The 25,153-nt window shown below is 47.8% G+C and overlaps 1 long non-coding RNA gene across 4 annotated transcripts in view; it reads left to right on the top strand.

The window, feature by feature from the left end:
- Window positions 1–25,153, top strand: part of LOC144768848 (uncharacterized) — a 263,369-nt gene that overhangs the window by 181,016 nt on the left and 57,200 nt on the right. The window lies entirely within an intron of this gene.

Genomic DNA, 25,153 nt, shown 5'->3' with positions numbered 1-25,153 from the left:
CCCCTTTTGTACCACTCTGTGTTAGACATGGCATTTCTGGCTTGCTGAGACGTGCGCCAAAGCGAGGAAGAAACCACCACTCTACTCAGGATAAGGAGTTACACTTCTAAAATAACCCCTGCTCACCCCCTTGGTAGCTTGGCTTGAGCAGCAAGGCTTATCTTAGAGGCAGTGTGTAAAGCATTTGCACATAACCAACAGTAAAACAGTGTACGCACTACAAAAGGACACCACACCAGTTTGGAAAAATATAACATTTTTATATAATTAAGACAAGACCAAATACTATAAAAATCCACACTACTATACTTAAAAATTCACAGTCCTAAAAATAAGCTGATTAAAAAGGGTTCCTTGTGGGGGTAGCTCCGTCCGGGCTACCCCGGCGTCGCGAACAACAAAATCCAACAGTTCTTACTGGCCGCGGGGTCGCGCAGCCCAGCACGGGGTCGGGAAGACCCGCAAACCTTACCTGTGAGAAATGCAGGGCGCTGAGACCCTTGAAGTCACTCGTGTTGCAGGTCGAGCTCCTCTCTGGCGGATTCAGGAGCACTGGCACCGGCAGGCATTGGGTGCTGTGGTGTGAAGTGCGGCGGTGCGGCGTGCGGTGCCCCCAAGTCGCGGTGCGAGCAGCGGCTTGGTGGCAGTGTCAGATGGTGTCATCGGTGAGACCAGGGTCGTGGTGCGAGATGAAGGCGGTGCTCGCCACGGTGCTAGCAGGCCACAGTGCAAGCAGCGGCGTTGTTGCTGAAGCGATGTAATCGGCTGACGAACTGGAGTCGATGGCGCTGGCGTCGGGAGGCCAAGGCTGCGGTGCGGGATGAGAGCGGTGCGTCGTGTGACTTACGAGCGGTGCACTCGGAACACGGTGCAAGCAGCGGCGTCAGGCAGGCCAAGGGGTCCTCGTGAAGCAAGGCGCTACGGAGTGCAGTGCCCACGGGTCGCGGTGTGAGCAACGGCTCGGTGGCGGCATCAACAGGTGGCGGCGGTGAGACCAAGGTTGTGGTGCGGTGTTGCTCTCTGCGGTGCCAAAGAGAGGCGTGAACCGAGGCGGTGCGGAGTGCTGTTCCCCAGGGGTCGCGGTGCAAGCAGCAGCTCAGTGGCGGCGTCAACAGGCGTCGTCGGTGAGACCAAGGTTGCGGTGCGGCATTGCAGCGGTGCCCTCTGCGGTGCCTTCAGGACACGGAGTCGGCAGCGGCGTCGTAGATGTCGTTGAGTTGCTTTTCCTCTGTTTGCAGCACAAAACACACAGTCCCCAGTGCTGAGGGCAGAAGAGCTTGAAGTCTTTGTTGTTCCTGAGACTTTGTGAACAGGGGGCAAATTGGATTGCAGAAATTCCAGTCCGGGCCTTTCACTGCCCAAGACAGAAGCAGCCACTGTAGGTCAGCCCAGCAAAGCACCCAGTAAAGCAGTCGTTCCTTTTCACAGCCTCTCCGGCTCTCCTTCTTGGCAGTCTTCTTGTTCCAGATGAGTCCTCCAGTTCAGGGGTCTGGGACCCAATATTTATGCCCAAAAATCCTTTGATCTTTCAGGCAGAGGGTGTCTGTGCCCGGCCAGAACCAGTTGGGCCTTCTCTGGTGTGAATTCCTGGCAGGAGGTGGAGACGGCATTTGTCAGAGGCAGACCTGGCCCTTTGAGGTGCAAGGAAATCTCCTTCCCCTTCCCCCATTGTAGCCCAGGTCTAGTCAGCCCTTTCCTGACCTACCTAGACTATCTTAAGCCCCTCCGGCACCCCAGCCTTCTGTCATCCAAAACCCAGACATGCAATCCACATTCCAGCAGAGGCACACGGGAAGACTGAGCAAGAAAATACCCACTTTCTAAAAGTGGTATTTTCAAACGAAGAATGTAACAATCACCTTCACTAAAAGATGCATCTTTAGATTCTGAGTTCAGGCATATTAAATTGTATTTTCCTACCGAATTCCCTGGGGCCAGTTATGTTTATACGATGTTATAAACAACCCTCCCATTCTATCCTATAGGGAACTGGTAGCCTTGCAATAGTGAAAAACGAAATTGCCGGAATTCACTATTAGGACATGCCACACACACCATGGCATGTCCTACCTTTCACATCCATTGCACCCTGCCCACAGGGATACCTTGGGCCTCCCTGAGGGATGTCTGACATGTAAGAAAAGGGAAGGTTAGGGACTGGCCAGTGTGAGCACTGGCCTAGTCGACATGGCAGTTACAAGCTAAGCGCAGACTCTGCAATGGCAGGTCTGAGTTACCGTTTTCAGGGCTACTCACGGGGTGGCACAACCAGTGCTGCAGGCCCCCGGGTAGCATTTGATTCACCGGCCCTCGCACACGCAGTGCACTTTACTAGGGGCTAACCGGTAAATCAAATATCCAATCATGGAAACACCAATCCATAACGCAATTGACACAGAGAGCGCCTGCACTTTACCACTGATCAGGAGTGCGAAAAGTGCACAGAAACGTTACGCCAGCAAAAACAGGTCAATACCAGGAGGTCCGAAAGCAAAAACTCAGGGTAAGCAGGCCTAAAGCTGCCCAGTCTAACACTTTGTATGGCAGACAAAGCACAGTGATACTGTAAACAAATTAAAAGATTAAATAATACTGTCACCTGCCTTAGGTTCCTTTGATCCTACAAAAAAAACACTATCCTTACTACAGATGCCTCTAGCGAGGTGTTGGGAGCCATATTGTCACAAAAAGGGGAAACTGGCAAAACCATTACTGCCTTTGCTTCAATTTGCTTAACCACTGCATAACGTAACTACTATGTCGACGAGGGAGAGGCCCTCGCCTGTTTCTGGGCTGTCCTACATTTTACATTTTATCTTTGGGGCGTAAAATTCACAATTCGTACTGACCACAAACCCTCACATTCAGGTTTTATGTAAAAAAAAAACACATTCTGGTTCCCCCCGAATATCTAAATGGATACTAGGTTTGGAAAGTTATTCCTTCAAAATTGAGTACCGACCTGGTGGAGAAAATATAATTGCTGATTATCTTTCCAGAGCCCCCTTAGAGGTGGATGTACAGGATGAACCCATGGATATTCCCATTTTTGCTGCACAATTAATAGCCATAACTGAAAGTGAACGGGATAACTGTATGTGCAATGATAATATTCTGTGAATGCTCAAAAACCGGATCATAAATGGTTGGCCAGAAAATTGCAAAGACATTGCAGAAGAATTGAGAACATTCTGGGAAGTAAGGCATGAGCTAACTGTACTCAATGAAAAGATATGCATAAATAATAAAGTTGTGCCACCTGTTGGTCCTAGAGACAAAATCATAGATTTAGCTCATGAAGGACACCTGGGCAGGAGTAAAATGAAAAACAGAATGCAAAATAATTTTTGGTTCCAAAGCATGGATTCTATAGTCGACCACAAAGGAAACAATTGTATTAGCTGTGCTAAGAGCGATAAAACCAAGATATTGCGTAAAATGCCATTATCCCCAGTAGATGTGCTAAGTGTACAATGGAGCAAACAGGCCATGGACATAATTGGTCCAATGGAATACTTGGGTGTTCAAAAGAGATTCATGATTGTACTTATTGATACACTTCCCACTGGATAAAGTATAAGTTTGTTTCACACACTACTACAAATGTTCTCATCTAATTTTTGAGAGAGTTGTTCAGCAATAAAGGAATTCCGGAAACATTAGTTACGGACTATGGCATCCAATTCACTTTGTTGGAAATGTAAGAATTTCAAAAAGAGCTAGGCATCACATAAGAAATAACTGCACTATAGTGTCCAAAGGCCAGTGGCCTAGTTGAAAGGACACATTGAATGATTAAAGAACACATTCATTTGGCTATTGTAAATGGTCATGACATGGACAAATCTTTACGTGAATGCATTTGGTCGTATTTAAGCATGGGCGGATTTAGCGGATCTGGCGTATGCAAATTTGCGAATTAACGGATTCGCAATCCGCAAAATCCGCGAACTCTCGCAGATTTGCGGATTTTTATGTTTTTTGTGTTGGCGAGCGTTCGCGAGGATTTGTGGACCATTTAGCAATTGCGAACTTACTTTTCGGCTCGCAACGGCCGCGACTATGTTGTTTCTACGTCTGGTTTATCATCACAGGTTCACAGCACCCTCTGTTTCACCACTGCCACCCTCTGGTACACCCATGCCACCCTCTGGTACATCCTCACTGCCACCCATTAGGTTTGTTTATCACTGTAGATTATGGGGGTGAAAAAAAGCAAGCACACCTGCCCTGCTTCAACTGCCAAATGAATTAATTTGGGGTTGATTAATGTGTCAGTGATTTTGAAACTTCCAGTCTGGCTGGCACCTGCTTCCTTCCTTATCTGTAATTTGCTTTCTGTTGCAGTGAAAGCAAGCACACCTGCCCTTCTTTAACTGCCATGAATTAATTTGGGGTTGATTAATGTGTCAGTAATTTTGAAACTTCCAGTCTGGCTGGCACCTGCTTCCTTACTTATCTGTAATTTGCTTTCTGTTGCAATGCAATTTTTTTTCACAGGACCTTTATGGTCTACTTGTAGCTATTCTATGAGCCTGCTGTTTGGGTCATAGCAGGGTCATAGAATAGTTGCAAATAGGCAACTGAACTCTGGAGGGGCCCCTCAGGAAGCACTAGAGTGAATGGTTACTAATGTTAAGTTTGAATTTTTGCACCTGCTGATTGCTTTCAGTTTTGCTAAAATCGTTTTTCTGCAATTTCGCGCGATTTGCGGGGCGCGAATCCGTGCGAGATCGATTTCGGAAGCCGCGAATTCGTGCGAATACACTATTTTTTTTTTTTGCGGCGTGTATGTTCGCGTGATTTTTTGCGTGTTCGCAAGGTGCTTGTAGCGATACGTTTGCAAAGTTACCCTAGCGGTCGTACACGGGCGCGGCCATCTTGTTTGCGTGACGTAATTCCGTTTCCGGGCGCTATGTGTAATCTCGCAAAGTGTGCGGCCCGCTAGTACAATTTCGCGCGTGATCGCGTGGAAAATCTCGCGCGAACTTACCCACGCGGTCGTGAACGGGCGCGGCCATCTTGTTTCTCATTCATTGCTATGGTTTGCTTTCTGTATCCTCTCTGAATCTCTGCCATCCTTTGCTTGTTTGAAGTTTTTTTGATCTATTTGACTTATTATCTATCCCTCTATTTTTCTAGCTCTATATTTTTGTGTTTTCTGCTACTTTTTGTTAATTTTAAACTACTTTTTTAAACTCTTTTCTTTTCTTCTTCCCTATTCTATTTCTTCTTTATTATTTAACTTTATTTCTGCCCAGACCATGGTAAAGGGAGCCGGGAAGCACCCTGAGAAGGGGAAGGGTCCCTCACCCCGTGCCCGGCTCCCGTGCGGGCGTTTGAGGGGGGAGACAGTGACAGCCCGGGAGATTTTTAGTGCGGAGGAGGTGGCCGCACTAATATTCCACGTCCAGCGCCGCCTCCCCAAGACCATCCTGGGAGGCGGCAAGATCGCAACCGGCTACGGCATCCGGGAGCGCCGGAAGCGGTGGGAGAAGGTGTGCCGGGCCATGTTTAAACACTCTGGGGTCTGGCACACCTATAACCAGGCCACCCACCGCTGGACGGATGTCATGGACCGGGAACGCGACTTGCTGGACGCGCTCGGCGTAGAGGTCCCCGGGCTTGGTGAGTAGTAGTAGCTATTTCTAGCTATTTCATCACTACTCTGTTTTATCCGGCTCTGTTATTTGCAAATCTTTGTTCTTTACCAAGAGCAATAATGCTGCCGATTACATTGTAGGTAAATTATATTTCAAAATCTTCTATGCATTTCAGGTGCACTGCTCTCCTTCTCAGTAGCCTTGCTACTATGCTTATTTGTTTTGTATTTTGTGTTCATTTCATTGGCCTGAGAAATTATGTATGAGTGTAGTGTAAAGAACTGCGTAATGCTAGACACTAAGGGTCATATTTTCAATTACCGGCGCATCCCTGCAAAGTAGCAGGGATGCGGCAGTAATTGTGCGCCATGCCACCACCACCACCCATGGGCCCAAAACGTCACAGAAGCCTTACGCATCTGTGCCGTAAAGGCGGCGCATTGCTGGAGTTGCGTGCCAACGATGGCGCAGCTCCAGCAATGCTCTGGGGTGCCCTATCTCCCCAATGCTGCATCAAGCCGTACGTCGGCTTCAAGCAGGCGCAGGGTTTCAGTCACGCATCATTGTCCTAAAAGTGACTGATTGACATCTTGTAGATTTCCCTCAGCCACTTTTAGGATTCGTTCCTGCGCAGGAACGCCCTCCCTTGCGCCGGAACGGCCCCTGATGGCGCAGGGCTTTACAACGTGATGCATCTCCCATATGCGTCATTTTATTTTTTTTATATACGCCGCACCATGGCGCCTCTTTTGTTCTGCCGCTGCGTCACAAAAGTCACGCAACAATGGAGGAAAATGAGCCGCAAGGGACTTCTAAATCAGCCCCAACAGACTGAAGTCCAGTACTTCCTTTAGACACATGGCTATAAGAAGAAATAGTGGTGGTGGTCGGTGGATTGATAGTTTGAGTATTCACTGATCTGCAAGCATGATGGACTTTGTCTGTCACTTCGCGTGCTGCGGACTGCTGCCTGCCAGGCCTAGGCAAACCTTTTTAGTAGTCTGTTTAGTGAGTTACATAGGAACTTTCAAAGTCAACGGTCCGCAAATCAGGCAATACGAATAACGTAGTATACCACATGAGATTGGTCAATATATCCCGTGGAATAGTTGTCTATCTATTTGCTATTTCGCCAAAATATTTTGTTATTGTTCTTTTGAAATGTTTGATTTGGTTGACAAATATCATCCATGTTTTCTGGTCTTTCTTTCTTTCATGTTGTACATCAGCTCCCCCCAAGGGCAAGAGGACACAGGAGGAGGAGGAGGGTGCTGTTCAGGATGCAGGCCAGGATCGGGCAGGCGAGGGCTCCTTTGCTGGCCCCAGTAAGTTTTAATTTTAATATAGAGTACCTATTTTTTCCTAGCGTTCCTCATTCGATTTTTTCTAAATCGTCTTTGATCTTCTTGTAGACTGGATCTAAATTCTTATCCTGCCTCGACAATGACTCCCTGTGGTATTACTAGATTATTCTTATTAGTCTGTCTGTGTAGCTAACTAAGATTGCCCATTTGGCAATTCCATTGGACTCCCATTCTAGTCAGCAATAGCTCTTTGCACTGAGTGCAGTCCTCTGGGATTGTCCATAATGTCTTTTCAAGTCTTCTAAATGTTTATGCTTTGACAATTGCCAACAATGAAAAGGTGAATGAGCACCAAGAAAGAATAAGATACTACTTTACTTTTGGTTTGGATAGGAGGACAATCCATTCTACTACTGTTGCAGGGACAAATCTGCACAAACCGAACTATGAACACTAAATAGTGCATTGTTTATCAATTATAATAGGCGCAGGTAGACTTTCTTTCCACATACCTCAGTGATATCAGACTTTGAAGAACCCCCAATCTCCTTACTGACTAGATAGTGTGGCAGAGTCATTTAGCTCCCAAAGTCACCGATGATTGATCCCCAATGATGATTAGATTATCCAACGCAGGACAAGAGTACGGAGTCAGAGTCAAGAAGTGTCAGAGGCACTCATGCTTGCAAAAATTCCCAAAACCTTTAGCTCATCCACTCTAGTCTGGAGGACCAAAAACCACAGAGTCTATTTAAGTTTAAAAGCTTTATTAAAAGTAAACGCATTTATTAAAATCAACTTTGTCATAAAAGTAAACGTTTAACTGAAAATGGAAAAGTGCTTAGTGCTAACGATTAATTGGACACATTTCTTGTGGTCGAGCTGAGCTCTCACCTGGTTTGAACTTGAGCTTGACCCTGATCGTGTTCTTAGAAGTCAAGCTTCTGTTAGGAGAAAAAGTGGTGTGTGTTAAAAATAAAAAGCAAGCATTCATCAGTTGTGCCAAAAAGTGCAGCAAGACAACAGCCTTCCCTGGAAAAAGGGACATTTTTACTTTAGAGTAGACAGTTACAAATTATTACATTGTATTTCGTTTTTTTAACATTTCTTTATTCCTCCTAGACCAAATATTATATAGTAGTGAGTGGTGTATTTCTAACATTCTTAAATGTACTTTGTAGGTGTAACATCTGGTGGCGGGGCCAGCGCGGAGGTGGTGGTGTTGGGCGAGGACTCTGGGGAGGAGGCGGTGCAAGTGCCGGACGTTCCTGTGAGGGTTCACACGGTGGTGGCGGGAAGAGGTAAGCTATATATTCCTTACTTATTGAGATTGAAGACTGCATAGTGTGCTTTCTGCACGGGTGTATTATAAATCAACCAGGTAGTAGCCTCCTCTAAATGTACTTTGACTTAGCTGTGAAGTTTTTGGCGAGAAGAATCCCAAGAAGATCTGAGATGAACTTGATGGATGGGATGAACGAAAAGCGAAAGAAGGGTGTAAGTAAGTGTGGAAGGACGAGAAATTTTATGATGGCTGGCAAAGAAGAATGATATGTGTTTGCTTGGTCCCCGAGGTGGCTGGGAAGGAAAGAATATGGTATGGTGCATGGCTGGGTCAATGATGAAGCAAGGATGGGTGGAAGGAGAACAGCCTGGGTGGGTGAAACAGAAACTGTATGTGTGCATATACTGTGAATGGATGGATGCCTGGAGCATGGTATTATCTGACTCTTAGATAGCATATGTGTATCTAGAGAGAGTAGATGGTCACTGGATGAACTAAGTGTTACCTTGAAGAGCATGTAACACCGCACCCGCACGTCCGTTCCAGTGTAGGGAAGGCAAGGAAAAGAAGTTGTAAATTTGTCCAAATACTACCATGAATAGTAGCAGTAGTTTGTATTGCAACTGCAAGCACAGCATATATCCGGTTATTACGGTGGACACTCCATACCTCTCTTAATAACTTTAGTTTAGTAGTAGTACGTCATTCATGTGTGGGTGTATCACTGTTCACTCAATAATAAGCAAAGCACCTAAAGTCATCCCATATGTCATCAAATACATCCCATGTGAAGTGATAGATAATCAAATTATTTAGCTTCTTCATTTTCCTTTTCTAGTACTCATTTGCACTGTAGGGTGAAAGCTAAATTAATTAAGCAGTAGCCCTTGTAACAGAGTATTCTCAGTGCCACCCGTAATAGAAAAGTAATAGCTTCACCACCTGTATGTACTGGACCGGTACAGTAACGCAAGTCTGTCTCACTCATCATGGTGTGCGTCTGTTTTTCTCGGGTGCAAGTTCACTGCGCTGGCATTATGCCGGCTTGCATAAGATAACGTACCAATTGTCCTAAACAAGAGAGAAGAAGAAGAATAAGACTGGTGTACTGTCATAGTCGACTGTAATGGAAGTCCATAGTGGTCATAGAATTTGTTCATTAAACTCCCACTAATGTTAGAGCAAGGATGCAGAAGTGGGAGGTTAGATAGATACTGTCCTCAATAGTTATGTACTGTGCTTTCAATTTGCTACTTGTACTGTGACACAACTTTCGGCTCAATCACTTTGTGTTATTAATGTTAAGGAGCATTGGTTACAGACTATGTCTTTCTTTCTTCATATAGTTGCTCCTTCCAAATCGACTAGAACATCACGGAGGGAGCAGGCTCGAATGGCCCGGCAACGGAGGCTGGATGCCACTGTCGCTGCATATCAGCGGCTGGTGGCCCTGGAGGAGGAGGACACGCAGTCAACCGGTGGAACCACAACATCCTCCACTGGGACAGCTGCATCCTCCTCCGTGCCCCCACGGGCTGCCAGCCAGCGCAGTGCTCCAGCGGTACGGAGCCGGGCTACCAAAGCCAACCGCCACCGCCGAGCAGCAAAGACATCAGCTGCCCCCCACAGGAGTTGCAAGGCACGCCAACGCCGCTTATCCCTCAGAGTGTCCTACCTGGAGCAGGAGGTCCATAGCTACAAGAACTTGGTGGAGGGCCTCCGCTTCGACCATGCCACCCTCCGCAAGGAGTATGATGCCCTGGCTGCTAAATTCAACAGCACCCTCCAGTAGTGTAGTGTCCCTTGCCCTTTTTTTAGAGACTTTTGGGGGGTGGGATTTGGGAGTTGAGTTCTTTTTGGGACTTTTGAAAGACAATCGTTGGGGTTAGGGAGGGTCTTGAGGGAGATTATTTTGTTAGGGCTACATAAATATACTTTTTTTAACTTTATCTGACCTTACCTGTTTTTTACTGCTTTTGAGTCTGGTGGGTGGGGGTTTAACAGTAAGTTTGTTTTCCTGAAGAGTCCTAGGACTTTAGTAGTACTACCGTCAATCTCTTGTCTAGTCCTAATACTCCATTATACTACCTCCCACCAAACGCTTATCTTACCTGTAATTTGTGTTTGAAAGTAGGGCTAGGCCCAGGGCTGGCTCCACGGGAAATGGGGATTAAGGTTGGCAATCCTGGGCGGATGAAATGTCCTCATTGCGGTGGTACTAGTGGTGTGACACAGTGGCAGTTGCATGCATATGGAAAAAAAGAAAACGAAACCTGGTTTGTCCTTACTGTAGCATTACAACGGTTACGGTACGATAGAGAATATAGCAGGTGACAGTACACTAGAACAGTGCCACAATGTAGCCTAACAAATGGTAAAGTATTGCAAGTATAACTAGTACTTACATTGAATTTATTTGACATTGGCTCCTACTACTACAAGAAATAGTACTGAAGCTGAGTAAGTCTAGAATATATCCTCGGATTCCTTCACCAGCCTGTTGCTATGACCTTATCCTCCCCAGCAAGTGTGTGGAATTATTGATGTCATTAGTCACACATCAAGCAAAACCACACAGCCCGGGGGAAGAGGGTTAGGGTTTGGAAAATGGATGGGAATGGGGGTTTCTTTTTGGGTAGGTTTTGTTGAGAGAAGAAAAAACAAGCACAGCATGGACAACAATAATTGAAGATAAAGAAATCTTTGGGTACAAACTAAAGCTAACCACAAATCTTTTAAGTGACATAAAGGAAGTGCATGCCCTACTGCATGCATTGTTACTGAAAAGTAAGTAGTACTAGAATGCGACAGTACAGGGCTGCAGCGTTTTCACTAGCCTATCTCTGCACTCAGAGAAACACTTCTTACATTAAATTAGGTTTAAAAATTAGCCTATAGAATGGCTGTAGGGATCAATTTAGAAGCAGAGAGAGATCCAAGAAATGCAGTCACACTCATAGAAGGAAGAAAACAATGGATACTGTATCTGTATGTTGTTGGAGTTGTCCTGTTGAATTTGGTAAGTAAGTTGCATGCAGCAAACAATTCCTCTTATTAGCGGCACTCATCCATTCCAGCTGACGCTTCGTCCATCAATGTTGGTGACCACTGACAGAAGACACCCTGTACACTGCCTGCCTGGCGGATGTTGAATTGCGGCTCGTTAATGTGAAGCCTGACTCCATCTTTTTTCCCCATTGCACAGACTGAAACCCGGCCTGTAATTATTGAACGGAAAACAGTAAGTGCTATTACAATACCACTGATAAATAAATATAAGGTATGTACGCTGTGTGGTGCAAAAAGTCACACTTTGATTTTCCTAATAGACAGTACAATATTTTTGAAAGTGCGTACTCTGTCTGAGTCACCTTTTGAAGGATAAATAAGTATGGCCAAATTAATTTAGCGGATCTTTCCCCTCAAGCTAGGTGTACTGTAAACTGTGTTTTAGAACAAAATTAGACCTTCCCAGCAGTGCTCCCACCCAGACCCTTACTAAAGCCAGTCGCAAAAATGTAGAAGACCCCCAATCAGATCTCTAAAAACGAGGCCTAGCAGAAAACTGGTGACAAAACGTACTTTGAAAGTAAAAGTAGGCCCAAATACCCCCTTACCCACCGTGGATTGTATTCAAACCACTTGCAAGCAAGCAAAAGTATCCATAGCCATCATCGCTCCAAGAGTGCTCTAAGACCCCAGAACTCAGTTGCAAAAATCTAGAACTCCCCGAAACACATACAATCCTGCTGCTAGGGCTAACCCTAACGAACCCTAAGTTACAAAAAGTGCCAAAAGGCTTTTCCTTATGGATTTTGTCCAAACCACTTCTATCCGGTATTAGACCTTCACAGGAATGCCCCAAGACCCGCCAACCCACCCGCAAAAAAGCACGCGACAACACCCCCAAACAGCCAAAAAGCAAAATCTCATACTTACAATATCGCTCGGCCTTCGGTCCAAACGCGCTGTGCAGCTAGGTCATCATCATAACTCCTGTTTTCCATCACGGATTTCCTGAAAAGCAAATGCAATCAAGATTAGACTGTCGCAGCAGTGCTCCCAGACCCCAAAACTCACCCACAAACACCCGGAACCCCGCCAAAGAGCACCTCAAAGGCAAGCAAGTCAGCAAAAACGGCAAGAAATTTCCGCCTCATATTTGGTCCAAACCACTTTCATCCGTTATTAGAGCTTCACGGCAATGGCCCCAGAGCCCTCAACTCACCCGCAAAGAAGTAGAACACCCCCACAAGTGCTGAGTCTTTCTTCATTGGGCGTAATCCAGCCCTCTGCTTTGAGGGAAATAGGAGTCTGGAGGAGGAGGATAGAGGAGCATGTTCTTCTGAACTTGTGAACCTGAGGAATGTAGACTGCGGCACCTTCAAATCAATAAGCAAACAAGTGAAGACAGTTCTGCTGATGGGCTTGTTTTTGTGATTAGGTGATTAAAGTTTGAATTAAATTAACTGTGCAAAACAAAGAAAGACACACACACAGGAATAAAAGTGAATAAGGACGAAAAAGAAAGTTATTGATTCATTGTCTCATTTTCAGGGCTCGGTGTCAGGGAATAAGAATAAGAGTTTGTCATCATACTCTGCGAATTCAGGCAGGATGCGGTCAGTGTCACCGAACAGAGAACAAATTCCCTCATCTACGTTGCTGTCCTCCTCGTCTTCATGCGGCGTGGTTTCTCGTACTTTGTAATCTGGTGGTATGAGGTGCTGATTCATCTTTATCATTGTTAACCTCTCCACATTTTTGGGCGAGAGGCGGCTCCGTTTGGGAGTTACAATGCCACCAGCAGCACTGAAAACACGTTCAGAAGACACACTTGAGAGTGGGCAAGACAAGTAGTTTATAGCCAGGTTGGAGAGCTGTGGCCACAATTGTTTTTTCCCATGCCAATACTCCAATGGCTCATCATTAAGAAAGACCTCTGTTGAGTCATTCAGATAGTCCTGCACCATCGACTCAAGGTCCTCAACGGTTCCTCCACTTTGCTTACTTTTTGCTGTGCCTGTGACCTTTTTTCGAGAACCATACCCAAGCCAAGTTAGCCAATCCTCTTCAGCAGCCAATGTTACTCTTGTGTGTGGTGCAGATGATCCGGTTGCCGGTGTCTTTAATGGCTGAGAGGTCACCTGTGCCACAGCCACAGGTGCAGAAGTGGATTCTATTGACTAAGGATGGCCTGCTGATGCTGATGCCGATGTACTGCCTTCTCCTTCAATATCCTGCCGTTCTTTTTCAAACCTCTTGGCTGACCTGGCTAGCCAAAGTTTGTACTTTTTAACATCTTCATCAGCAAAAGGAAAGAATGCTTGGCCTGCCAGCGCCTTTTTGTAGCGTGGATCCAGAATAGTAGCACAAATGTAATGCTGTTCTGAGTTGATCATTTTAAGACGTTCATCACCACGTAGGCGCTCTAATAATTTCTCCGACAAAACAAAAGGGTCTTTGTTTTTTTTATCTTTTTCTAACTCAGAAGACACCGCCTTCAGTTGGTGCTCCAGCATGCACAACAATGGGATAGCTTTTCCCAAATTACAGTCCTCCTTGCTGACTGCACGCGTGAAGACCTCAAAAGGACGAAGCATTTCTGTCATGCTTTTAACTATGTCCCATTGCGCCGCATCCATCCTCAGGTCCTTCTGAGCTGTACCCTGTTTTAAGAAATAGTGATCGAGTACCGTATACTGCTCATACAGACGCTCAAGCATGTAGAAGGTTAAGTTCCAATGTGTTGACACCTCCTGGATGAGTGCTTTCACTGGCATTCGACGTTGATGTAGCAGGCTCAGATGCTTCCGGGCCTTAAAAGAATGGCTGAAATGGTTGCACATTTTTCGGCAGGTGGCCATTACCTCGCACGCTGGACTGTCTTTATCACTCAAGAATTTATGAACTACCAGGTTGATACAGTGCGCCAAACACGGCACTCTGAAATAGTCACCCAGCGCCATGGCCTTAACTACATTGGCGCCATTATCTGTGGAAACATAACCAATCTGGCGTTTTTTTGGGGACAGCCAGTGAAAGACCTTTTTGTTAAACTCGTCCAAAATGTTTCGTGCTGTGTGACGTTTCTCCAAGCCAAACATGGCTAGTGTTGCATGTTTCCGAGCAGCTTTAAAAACTTGGTCCGGGTCAACACCTGCGTTTAGCTTTGCTTTAACCCCTAAAAAAGAGACCCAGTGTGCAGTGATGCACATGTAATCAGCGCCTGCGCCACTGGTCCACATGTCTGTTGTCAGATGTATAGTGTGAACAGCACTCTTCTGCAAAGCTGCCCCAATCACCTCCAGCACATGTTCATGTAGTGCTGGAACCACAACTCGGGCAAAATAGAACCGGCTAGGAACCTTCCATTCAGGGCAGAGCGCTGCCACTAATTCTAGAAAACCTACCGCTTCTACAAAAGAAAAAGGGAGAAGGTCCAGAGCTAGCATTTTAGCCAGCTTAGTGTTATACAGACGCGTCAGTGGGTGGTTGCGTTCATATGGCGCGTCTGAACAAAACATGGTTCTAATGTTGCCCTGGACCAAGCATTTACGGGATGATAATGACTTCGTTGACCCAATTATGCTCGCTGGTGAACTTTTTCGCATTGGTGTCTCACTCGCTCCAACACTCTTAGTGTGCCTCACATGGGGTGTTCTGCTGACAGGGGTACTGGGTGTAAGTGAAGTGTTTGACACGTCTTCTTCCTCCTCGTCATCATCAGATGAAACATCAACGTTTTCTTGACTTCCAATTCGGGCTTCCTTGATCTCCTTCAGGTGCGCAAACCATTGGACAGCGTGCTGTCTCCTAAGATGACCTCTCTGGCCTCCGGTACCATAGTTGGTACCAAACTTACCACGACTAACTGCAAGCTTACAAATGCTACAAATGGCGAACTTTTCCCTTTTTGGGCAAACAGTAAAGAAGTCCCAAACTGGGGACTTGAATTGTCTGTGGGGGCCGGAGGAGGCGGCGATACTGGTGGTGGTGGTCATGCTGCTAATGCCAGATGAAGTGGAGGATGTGGATTGCCGAACTTTAGTACGTTGTGCACTTTCACCGCCACTAATTAAGGTTGAGGTGGATGGAGGTCCCTTCTTGCGAGAAAGAAATATGGAAGCGGTACGAGTTGGTGTACTACTTAACTCAAATGATTGTGGTGTTTCCACTGCCTCCTCGTCGACAACATCATCATCACGCTCAGCAGCTCTTCGGGCTAGGGTCAAAATGTCTGTTTGCTGCATGCCCGCTGGGGCTGCAGTGACCTTTATGATGACTAGGTAGTCGTTGTCAGAGTCTTCATCAGCAGCAGTATCCGCCACTTCTTGTTGAGCCTCATCACACTCCATAACTCTGAGACTTTGGACGAGCTTCCTTTTACGCTTAACTACCTTTGTCAGATCATGGTGTGCCTCACTCTCAGACGGCAGTGGTGCTGGTTCCCAATTTTGATCCGTATCATCAGAAGGAGGTGTGCTTGAAGAAGATGTAGAGACCACCTTGATCTCTTCCTTGCTAGGGGTGTGGAAGACAATGAATGATCATCAGGAGGAGTGGCTTCCTCAAATGATACCTCGCCTTGATTGTCGATTTCCTGATGTGCCCCTACTTCGGGAGGAACAACTATTGTGGGCACTTGTGACCCTCCATGCACCTCTGCTTGCGCATCTCCTTGCGCTGCCTCTCCTTCCACATGTACTTGGGCTTGTACTTGCACATGTGGTTTTTGTTGCGGCTGTGGTTGTTCAACACTCGTCAGATGAGTTACAACAACCTGTGTTGATTGAGGGACATTGCTGCTACTTTCTTGCGATGAGCCAACATCACTGGTCGATGGTGATTGAACAACTAGACTAAGTGCCTCTGCAGCAGTGAAGGGCTTGGACTTAAGTTGGCGTGGTGGTGGTGGTGGCACTGAGCCCAATGGAGCGGGGGTGCTGCTCCCAGCTTGGTCCCCAGCAGATCCCGCTGCTGCTGCAGGCATACTTTTTTTTTTACTCCCAAAAAAAGGGGCGGCCGGCACACCAGTCTCCTTGGTAACTTGCTTCTTCTGCTCCTTACTGGCAACTTTCTTGCTAGAGGAGCTACGGGTAACTTTTTTTGGGGCCATCTTCTTCAGAGCAGGTCAGAACAGCAGGCAGCAGTTGCACGAGTTGCAGAGTTGTCTGTGTCCAGACGTGACGTCGCGTGACGTTATGCTGCACACACACACCGCTGCAGGACTTCTTCCTGGCACTGGTGGTTCTCTTGAGTCTTGTGCACCTAAAAGCAATGGAAGACAGAGGAACATCAGTTCAGTTATACACCCCAAAAAATCGAAAAACACAGAAAAATCAGCACAATCCCATGCCATCCATGATGTTTACATTCAAGACACCCCACAGAAAGACTAGGCCCATGCAACACTCACTACCCCTGGGCATAAAGGTTGAAAGCTAAGCAAAATGGTGCAGACCTAAGAACACTGCCTGCATTCAAAATGTCCGCCTGCCTCCCAGCACATGGCCAGGGCCTGCCTGTTGCAGCACTCAAAATGGCCTCCACCCACATGGCCAGTCCCCATGACCACCCCAAAAAATTGAAAATCACACAAAAATCAGCACAATCCCAGCCCATCCATGGCCTCAATGATGTTTAAATTCAAGAAGACACCCCACAGAAAGACTAGGCCCATGCAACACTCACCACCCCTGAGCAAAGGGCCCCACCAGCAGCCCCAAAAAACGACAAAAAAACACAAAATTCAGCACAATCCCAGCCCATCCATGGCCTCAATGGTGTTTAAATTCAAGAAGACACCCCACCGAAAGACTAGGCCCATGCACCACTCACTACCCCTGGGCATAATGGATGAAAAGTAGGCAAAATAAGTGCAGGCCTCAGACACTGCCTCTCTTCAAAATGGCCCCTTGCACCCCAAGCACATGTTGCCTGTACCAGCACTCAAGATGGCCACCACCACCACCCACATGGCCAGTCCACATCAACAGTACACCCCAAAAAAACGAAAAATACCCAAAAATTACCACAATCCAATGCCATCCAGGATGTTTACATTAAAGAGAGTGAGACACCACAGGCACACTCAGCCCATGCACCACTACCCCTGGGCAAAAGGCCACACCAGCAGCCCCAAAAAAACGACAAAAACCACAAAAATCAGCACAATCCCAGCCCATCCATGGCCTCAATGATGTTTAAATTCAAGAAGATACCCCACAGAAAGACTAGGCCCATGCAACACTCACCACCCCTGAGCAAAGGGCCCCACCAGCAGCCCCAAAAAACGACAAAAAAACCACAAAATTCAGCACAATCCCAGCCCATCCATGGCCTCAATGGTGTTTAAATTCAAGAAGACACCCCACCGAAAGACTAGGTCCATGCACCACTCACTACCCCTGGGCATAATGGATGAAAAGTAGGCAAAATAAGTGCAGGCCTCAGACACTGCCTCTATTCAAAATGGCCCCTTGCACCCCAAGCACATGTTGCCTGTACCAGCACTCAAGATAGCCACCACCACCACCCACATGGCCAGTCCACATCAACAGTACACCCCAAAAAAAACGAAAAACACCCAAAAATCACCACAATCCAATGCCATCCAGGATGTTTACATTAAAGAGAGTGAGACTCCACAGGCACACTCAGTCCATGCACCACCACTACCCCTGGGCAAAAGGCCACACCAGCAGCCCCAAAAAAACAACAAAAACCACAAAAATCAGCACAATCCCAGCCCATCCATGGCCTCAATGATGTTTAAATTCAAGAAGACACCCCACAGAAAGACTAGGCCCATGCAACACTCACCACCCCTGGGCAAAGGGCCCCACCAGCAGCCCCAAAAAAACGACAAAAAACACAAAAATCAGCACAATCCCAGCCCATCCATGGCCTCAATGGTTTTTAAATTCAACAAAACATTTGCATCATGCACCCATAACCAACCCTGGTCCTACTGGATACTGTGGCTGCCCACAATATATTTTATTTAATGTTCTGAAAAAGTTCCAAAATTGAAGTTGCAGCAACTGTAATGCCCCAAACAAACTTACTTGTGAAAGTTGATTTCTAATCCAAAAGTGATCCAAAGAAAGTCAAAAAGGCCTCAAATCCAAATATCCAGCAGCACCCACAAAAAGTAATCCTTCCAGGTCAAGGTCCAAATGAAAGTGACCAGCACATGAAGAAAGCACTGGGAGGAGCCTGCTGGACAGGAACAGGAAGTTGGAGACTGTGGGGCACTTCCTTCCTCCCCCCCCCCCAAAAAATTGACTCCTTGCAAAAACAAAGTGCATGCAAATGTCAACCTGAGGAGTGATTCTGATACAAATCATCATTTTCTGAAGGTTTATGCTGTTTGCTGGTGGATTTCTTGTGCAGAATTGCAAAATATCTATTTCGCGAGTGCGAGATTGTTCCTGTCCGCCGCACCTACATGTTCGCAATTGCGAACTCTCGCGAGGCGTGCTGTGCAAGGTGGCAAGCCGCGAATACGTATTCGCGGGCGCCAAACTCCCGCGGGATCCCGCAGCAAGATCCAAAATGGCTGGCGCAGCACTCGCAAAATATGATCGAGAAAAACAACTCGGCAAACGCTTAGTGACGGAAAGTGAACGCCGTGCACCACGCCGCGCGCCGCAATATTGTATCACCAAGCAAAAAATCCGCCGCAAGCGAATTCACAGATTTTCGACAAATTCGCGAGAGTTCGCGGATTGCGAATTTGCCGAAAATCCGCAAATTCCGCGAGCGGAACGGATTTTACGCCCATGCTTAGTCGTATTACACTTCTCCCAACTAAGTAACAGGAATATCCCCTTTTGTCTCCATCAGGGGGCGAGAACCTAGCACGAAGATAAATCCTCTATGGTTGGGTGGAGGGAAGCAGGTTTCTACCAATACACAGGAAATCAGTGCAAGAATACAAAAATAACAACTCAAGTATAAAAATCAATATGAAAGTAAGCATGGTGTCAAGGATCATAATTGGAAAGTTGATGACTCTGTATTAGTCAAAATACCAACCAGAGAGAAGGCAGATTACAGCAAGTTTTACCCAACGCATCAGTTGACGAAGGTTACATATATGTTGTTCAGATTGACAATGCCCAAACATGGAGTGGTGATAACTTTATAAAAGTTGATGCCGGGAGGAGCCAAGCCGGCGACCGTGATGGCCGCCTAGGATCTCAGCTCCGCCGACCGTCTTATCCTTCACGCTCATCCTGTAATTTATCCTGAACCCGTGCCACAATTTTGCTACGGGGAACTGACGCTGCCCCCGGTGGTGTGCTCCCGTGCTTTCTACCAGCTGTAGACCCGGAGAAATGCCCTCGCTCGGTCTCCGGCCCCGAACAGACATGGAACCGGGGCTTCGGGTGAGCATGATGGCCGGCCCCTGGCGCAGCCACGGTGGCCATCTGCTGCGGGGCGGAGTCGGCCTGCCGGAATGAGTCGACTTACTTGAAAACACCTTCGCCGCAGCTATCCGGCTCACCGAGCGGACCGAGTACTTGCGTTACACCATTGACCCAGGTGTTCATATTTCATCTTTTCCTGCCCGTGTGCCGCTCGGACACTCTTCTTCTTCCTCCCGGTGTTGTTTTGGGCGACGTCTTGGGCGTCAGGTACGCTGGGCCTGGGTATTGAGAACTCTGGTGTGTGATAGCCGTCCTGGCGTCTGTTGAGTCTGCTTCCACGCTAACGTATATTGCGCCATGGAGTCTGCCGCTCCTTTGGGCACGGCTCGACCGTGCTTATGTGGGCGACGGGATGGTGACCGGCTGAACGCCCTAGAGCGCAACGTCCTGCTTGCTGCATCTCAGCCGATCGGGGAGCTACCTGTGAGGAGGAGTGCTGCGGCTCATGGCTACGTGGTGCCGCCAGGGATCGGGGATGTTATGGCGGCGCTTGGTGCCCTGCATGTCGCCCTTGATTGCATCGCCCGTGACCTGGGGAGAAGGCTGGACGCCATGACTTCCGCTGCGAGACACGCTGTGCGGGATTGTTCTCGTGTGCGGGGCACTGGGCCACATCTTGCACCCGGGCGGAATATACTGTTTGCTCCAGCGGGCATGGTGATACTGAAGTACCGGGATCACACAATACCCTCTGGGCCGTCTGCTGCCGGTAAGGAGGGACCCCGGGGTTTTGGCTCTGCACCCTGGGTGGGGACTCGGCTCCGGATGCTGCTTCCGCCATTTCAACTGTGGATTGATGGGATGCCTCTCCCTCTTCTCCCGGACTTGGTACTATTGAGCCAGATATCACGCACTGGGGACTTACAGTCGTGCAGGGTGCTTTTTCACACTGACTTTGACTTCACATTCTTGTTCCCGACCGACTGTCGTAGGCAGCCCAACGGATTATCCTGGTCGCCCTGGTCTCCCGAAATGCCCAAAATGGCGGATGGCCAGCTGAACTCTGTATCTTCAATTGATCGTGCGGGCCAGGGCTGAGGGTGCTTTGGTGCCTTCTGGTGTTTGTTTGGCTGGTGACAATTTGGGACACGCTTCTACTGGTATCACGTCTAGCGTCATGTGGCACTGTATGACTTGCATTACTGTATGTTAATTGTTTATTATTCCCAGGATTGAACCGTGTGAAACTCGCGACAACTCATTAGTATTTGAAGGGGTCTTCGTGATGGAATGTGAGGGTTTGAGCTGCACTGGATTGGACATTGAAGCAATTTTTCTTTTGTCTTTGTTGGGTTATATCTATGGGGGCGAGAGCCAGACGTGGTTCTGAGTGTTTGCTTTCTTTGTCTGCTGTCTGCGGGATGGGCTTGATGCTTCTGTGGTGCCGGGAATCGGGCGGGATGTTCCTTTTTCTGATTGTTACTCCCCTACGAAATGTTTCTTGATTTGCTATAACTTGCTTAACGTTCCGGTACGGGGTGTTTGCTCTTTGCCGGGGGATGGGAGTCAGGGAGCTCGTATTGATTTGTTACATTCTCCTCCTCCATCATTTTTCCCTTCCTTGGGGTGTAGTTTAGGGGGCGACAGGCACGCTGCTAGTGGGGTTAGGTCGTAGCCATCGGCAGGGGTGTAGGGTGTTTTTTTTTTTTTTTTTTTTTCCTTTGTTATTTTCTATGACCGTTCTATTTCCCCTTTTCCTTCTTCACAAGAGCTGTGTGCGTATTCTCCTGATTCTTCCCTAAAGTGTATTCGGGTGTCCCATGTTTGCTCCGTATATCCTGTACTTCTGGTGGGCGGGTGTTGTTGATGGGTGATAGTTGTCAGGGCTGTCCAATTGCCTGCTTTGGTTCACGCTGCATTTGATTTTCTGTTGCTTATGATTGTACATTATTTCATACCTTAATTTGCCCGTCCACGACTGTGCTGAAATTCGTTTATTGACACCCGACATATCTATGTATATTATTCCTCTTGTGTTATAATAAGAAAAAGATTAAAAAAAAAAAAAAAAAAAAAAAGTTGATGCCAACTAAAGTAACTTTGCTTTCCTTATTTAAAATGGTATTCAGGTTACAATGTCAACGTTTGAGCGTTATACCCTTGTAAATGTTTTGTTATCCATATTAACTAAATTTTCTAATAGGCCGTAGGGAGATGTGTTGTAATCTTCCTTTTACTTTTCCCTCTTTCCCTTTCCTCCCTTGGTACATTCCCTTACCCCACTTCTTTGAAACGTTCTTCGAGAGCTTACTTTAGAATGTTGCTGATTACAGTGATCAGTTGCAGAAAGCGGATGACTGGAAACAAAGACGCACTTGAATTATCTTGCCACAGCGTCTCTACATTATAATACTGGCGACGATCTGGTGCAGGGGACAAGGCAGTAATCTCCCCTTTCGGTGCTCCTCTCCTTTTATGTCCCTTTCGCGGACCAATGTCTCCACGCCTTCTTTGCCTTGGCCCTCTGCTTCGGCCATTTATCTGTACAACTTCGTACAGCCTTGGTTCAGTTGGAGGTACTTCCATTGCCTGCATCCAGCCGGAAGACCAAGTGTTGCCTGCATCCAGCCCAGATCGCATTGTGCGTAGTACAAGGAACGCCTTGCAAAGGACGCCTCTTCTGTCAGCCGGAGGATTGTGGATTGGAGTTGCGTCACACAAGTAACGCCTTCTCCATGAGGAACGCCTTCTGAAGAACGCCTTTCCTGTCAGCCAGAAGATCGTGAATTGGAGTTGCTTCACACTTGAAGTAGCCTCCTTCCTGTCATGCCCTGAGGAGCTGCGTCCTGTCTGCCTGATGACTGCGCACCTTCCCTCTCTGCTGTGGTGACTGCTCTGCGTTCCATTCCTTAAGCTTTGCCAAGTTGCCTGAGGTACCGATTTCTCCCTGGGGTGTCCAGACGCTTTTCATGTGTTGACATCTTCCTTTTTATGTGTTTTTTATTTAGTGTGTGCACACATTTACACTGTGACATGCACACCTTTATTCCACTAACTTTGAAGTCCTCAGTACTGTGTGTACACTTGTTTTTCACTGTGACGTGCACACCTTAATTCTACGAGTCCTCAGTACTGTTTGTGCACTTGTTTTCACGGTGACATACACACCTTAAATTGACATAAACTCTACTTTCATGGAAGGGTAACCCTTCCAAATAAAGATACTGAATTGAATTGAATTGACAGAAACTCTATTATCTCACAAGTATTGGTAGTTTATTTTGCTTAACGGTGGCATCTCACTTTTGTATCCTTTCATTACCATAATTCATTAGTTAGACATACCTGATAATTCCTTATGACTCTACCTTGTTTCTGGTGAAACTCGCGTATCCTCATCACACTATTTATTGTTACATTATACAGTCATAGTTGTTATTGCTCTAGGTACTTGTTACTCATCTTTAGAATCAGTGTACCCGCTATGAGTCAACCACCTTCATTCCCTAACAAAATTGGGGAACCAGAAGTCCATTGGAAGGACTGGGTAAAGTTGTTTGATTTGTACTTAATCGCAATAGGCGGTGAAAGGTTTTCTGCTGTTCGTAAACAACATGGATTATTGCATAATTTAGGTATCCAAGGTAGGAAAGTTTATGAAACATAACGTGAACCAGAGTTGGAAGATGAAGAACAAGATGATTTCAATGTTACGGTCTTAAAATAATACCAAGGTTGATGGTCAGACCATCGGCCAGAGAATAGGCCTTCATAGTGTCTAGCAGCCACTGCAGCTCCACCTGAGTGCAGCTGACCAGTACCATGTCAGCAGCATAGAGAATGCTGGATATTGTCGTGCCACCTAATGTTGGAGCATGAAGTTACAGGATTGCAGATGCTCTGTCAGATCCACCAAAAAAAGATTGAAAAATGTTGGTGCTGTTGAACGGTGCAAAAAGCTGCATGTTAAGTTAGCCTATGCTGACTTCCATTTTGTCTCTCAGCATCCATTTTGTGTCTCTCTCTACTGTACTTTGCTGCTTGCCAGGTGCCAGGGACTTTCCAGGCCATGAGCCGCTGAGCGAAAGGAAATATGCAGACATGCTTACCCACAGAAACTAAAGGCTTGCCTCTGTGTAAATGTTCTAGACACACAGATGTCCACCAACCGCAAAATGTATTCTTAAGAATTGTTTGCATATGAACTAGGAGTTTTCTCTCTTTGCAGCTAAACAGCATGTTGATCTATTAATAATTACTTTGCATATAGACGGGGCTTTTGGATGCTTACTGTTTTGTGTATGAGCAAGAGAGGAAAATTCCATCGCCTGAACCATGTTTGAGTAAGGCTTGAAAAACTATATAAAACATGTCTTGAGGGGGCGTGGCTTGACCGGCGATGTGAGCAGACGTGTGCCTGCGGAGCTCCCGCCGCCGTTGGGCCCATCATTGGCTATCTGAGCGGAAATCAGGGGTCCGGCCCCGCCACACACCTCCCTGGTACCCCTGACCACCTGTGCAGCGTGTCTGGACATCAGGCCTCTGCGCTCCGCCTGGTCAACGGCAGGAACGAGCAGCCGGCTCGCGGCGCGAAGATCCGACCTGTCCATCCGCCATCTTGTGTCCGCGGAGGAGGCGGTCTGCGGCGGAGCCCAGCGGACCCTGGGGCTGTCGGCGACCGCTGACCTGAGCGACCCCCGCCCTCCCCGCACAGAAGCCTGGCGACGCCCTTACCTTGCCTGTGGCCGCAGCGGTGTGGCGGAGTGGCTGGAGAGGGGCCCCTGAGCGGCTTTCGGATCCGGAGCGCCCAGCTTCCCGCGCTGCGGAGTGGAGCTGAGAGGCGGCAAGACCCGAGTGCTGACCCCAGCGAGGATCGGAGGCACTGCTAGCCTCACCCCCCCTGTGGGCTACTGAGAGAGAGCGGCCCTGCGGAGCCGCGGTAGACAGCGGAGGGAACGGTCGGAGCTGCGAGCTGAGGCAGACGGTGCCCCTGGGGCACTTTGGAGAGCAGACGGCGCCGGCCTGCGGGGAAACGCCGTGACAGCGCGTCTTCAAAGCGGCTCTTCCTTGGGGGTGAGTGCAGGCCCGGAACAATAGCGTGTGACACTTTCTGGGGCTGACCCCCTCTAGAGGACTAGTGGCCCCCGCTGGAGGCGAGTGGACCTGCGCATTTACCTGGCTGGCCGTGCATTTAGAGCAGAGGCGCTGTGACCTGGGGATCCCTAGACTACCTGCTCTGCTACGTGGGGTGTGTGCTGGGGGCTCGCTGCTGCGAGGTGTACCGTCCCGGGCCCGGACCCCCTGAGTGCGCTGTGTCTTTGGGCCGGTGCTCCCCACCGCCCCCCTCTGTTTTTGGGCTTTTGTCCAGGCGGCCTACGTCGGGCGAGGGCCCAGACGCGGCCTAGGCGACAGCCTGTGGACCACGCGTAGGATGACGCGCACGAACAGGACCAGCAAGGCGGAACCAGCGCCGACCCCCAAGGGGAACCCGGTGACGGCCATGTGGGGCAAAGTGGGAGCGCCGGCGGGCAGTGGTGGCCCACCTGCGGAGATGGCAGATTCTCCCCCGGTTACGCAAGCGTT

This window comes from Lissotriton helveticus, chromosome 7, assembly GCF_964261635.1.
Source record: "Lissotriton helveticus chromosome 7, aLisHel1.1, whole genome shotgun sequence".
NCBI classification, from domain to species: domain Eukaryota; kingdom Metazoa; phylum Chordata; class Amphibia; order Caudata; family Salamandridae; genus Lissotriton; species Lissotriton helveticus.
Note: the sequence above shows the minus strand (reverse complement) of the source record. Positions and strands in the feature narration are given on the sequence as shown.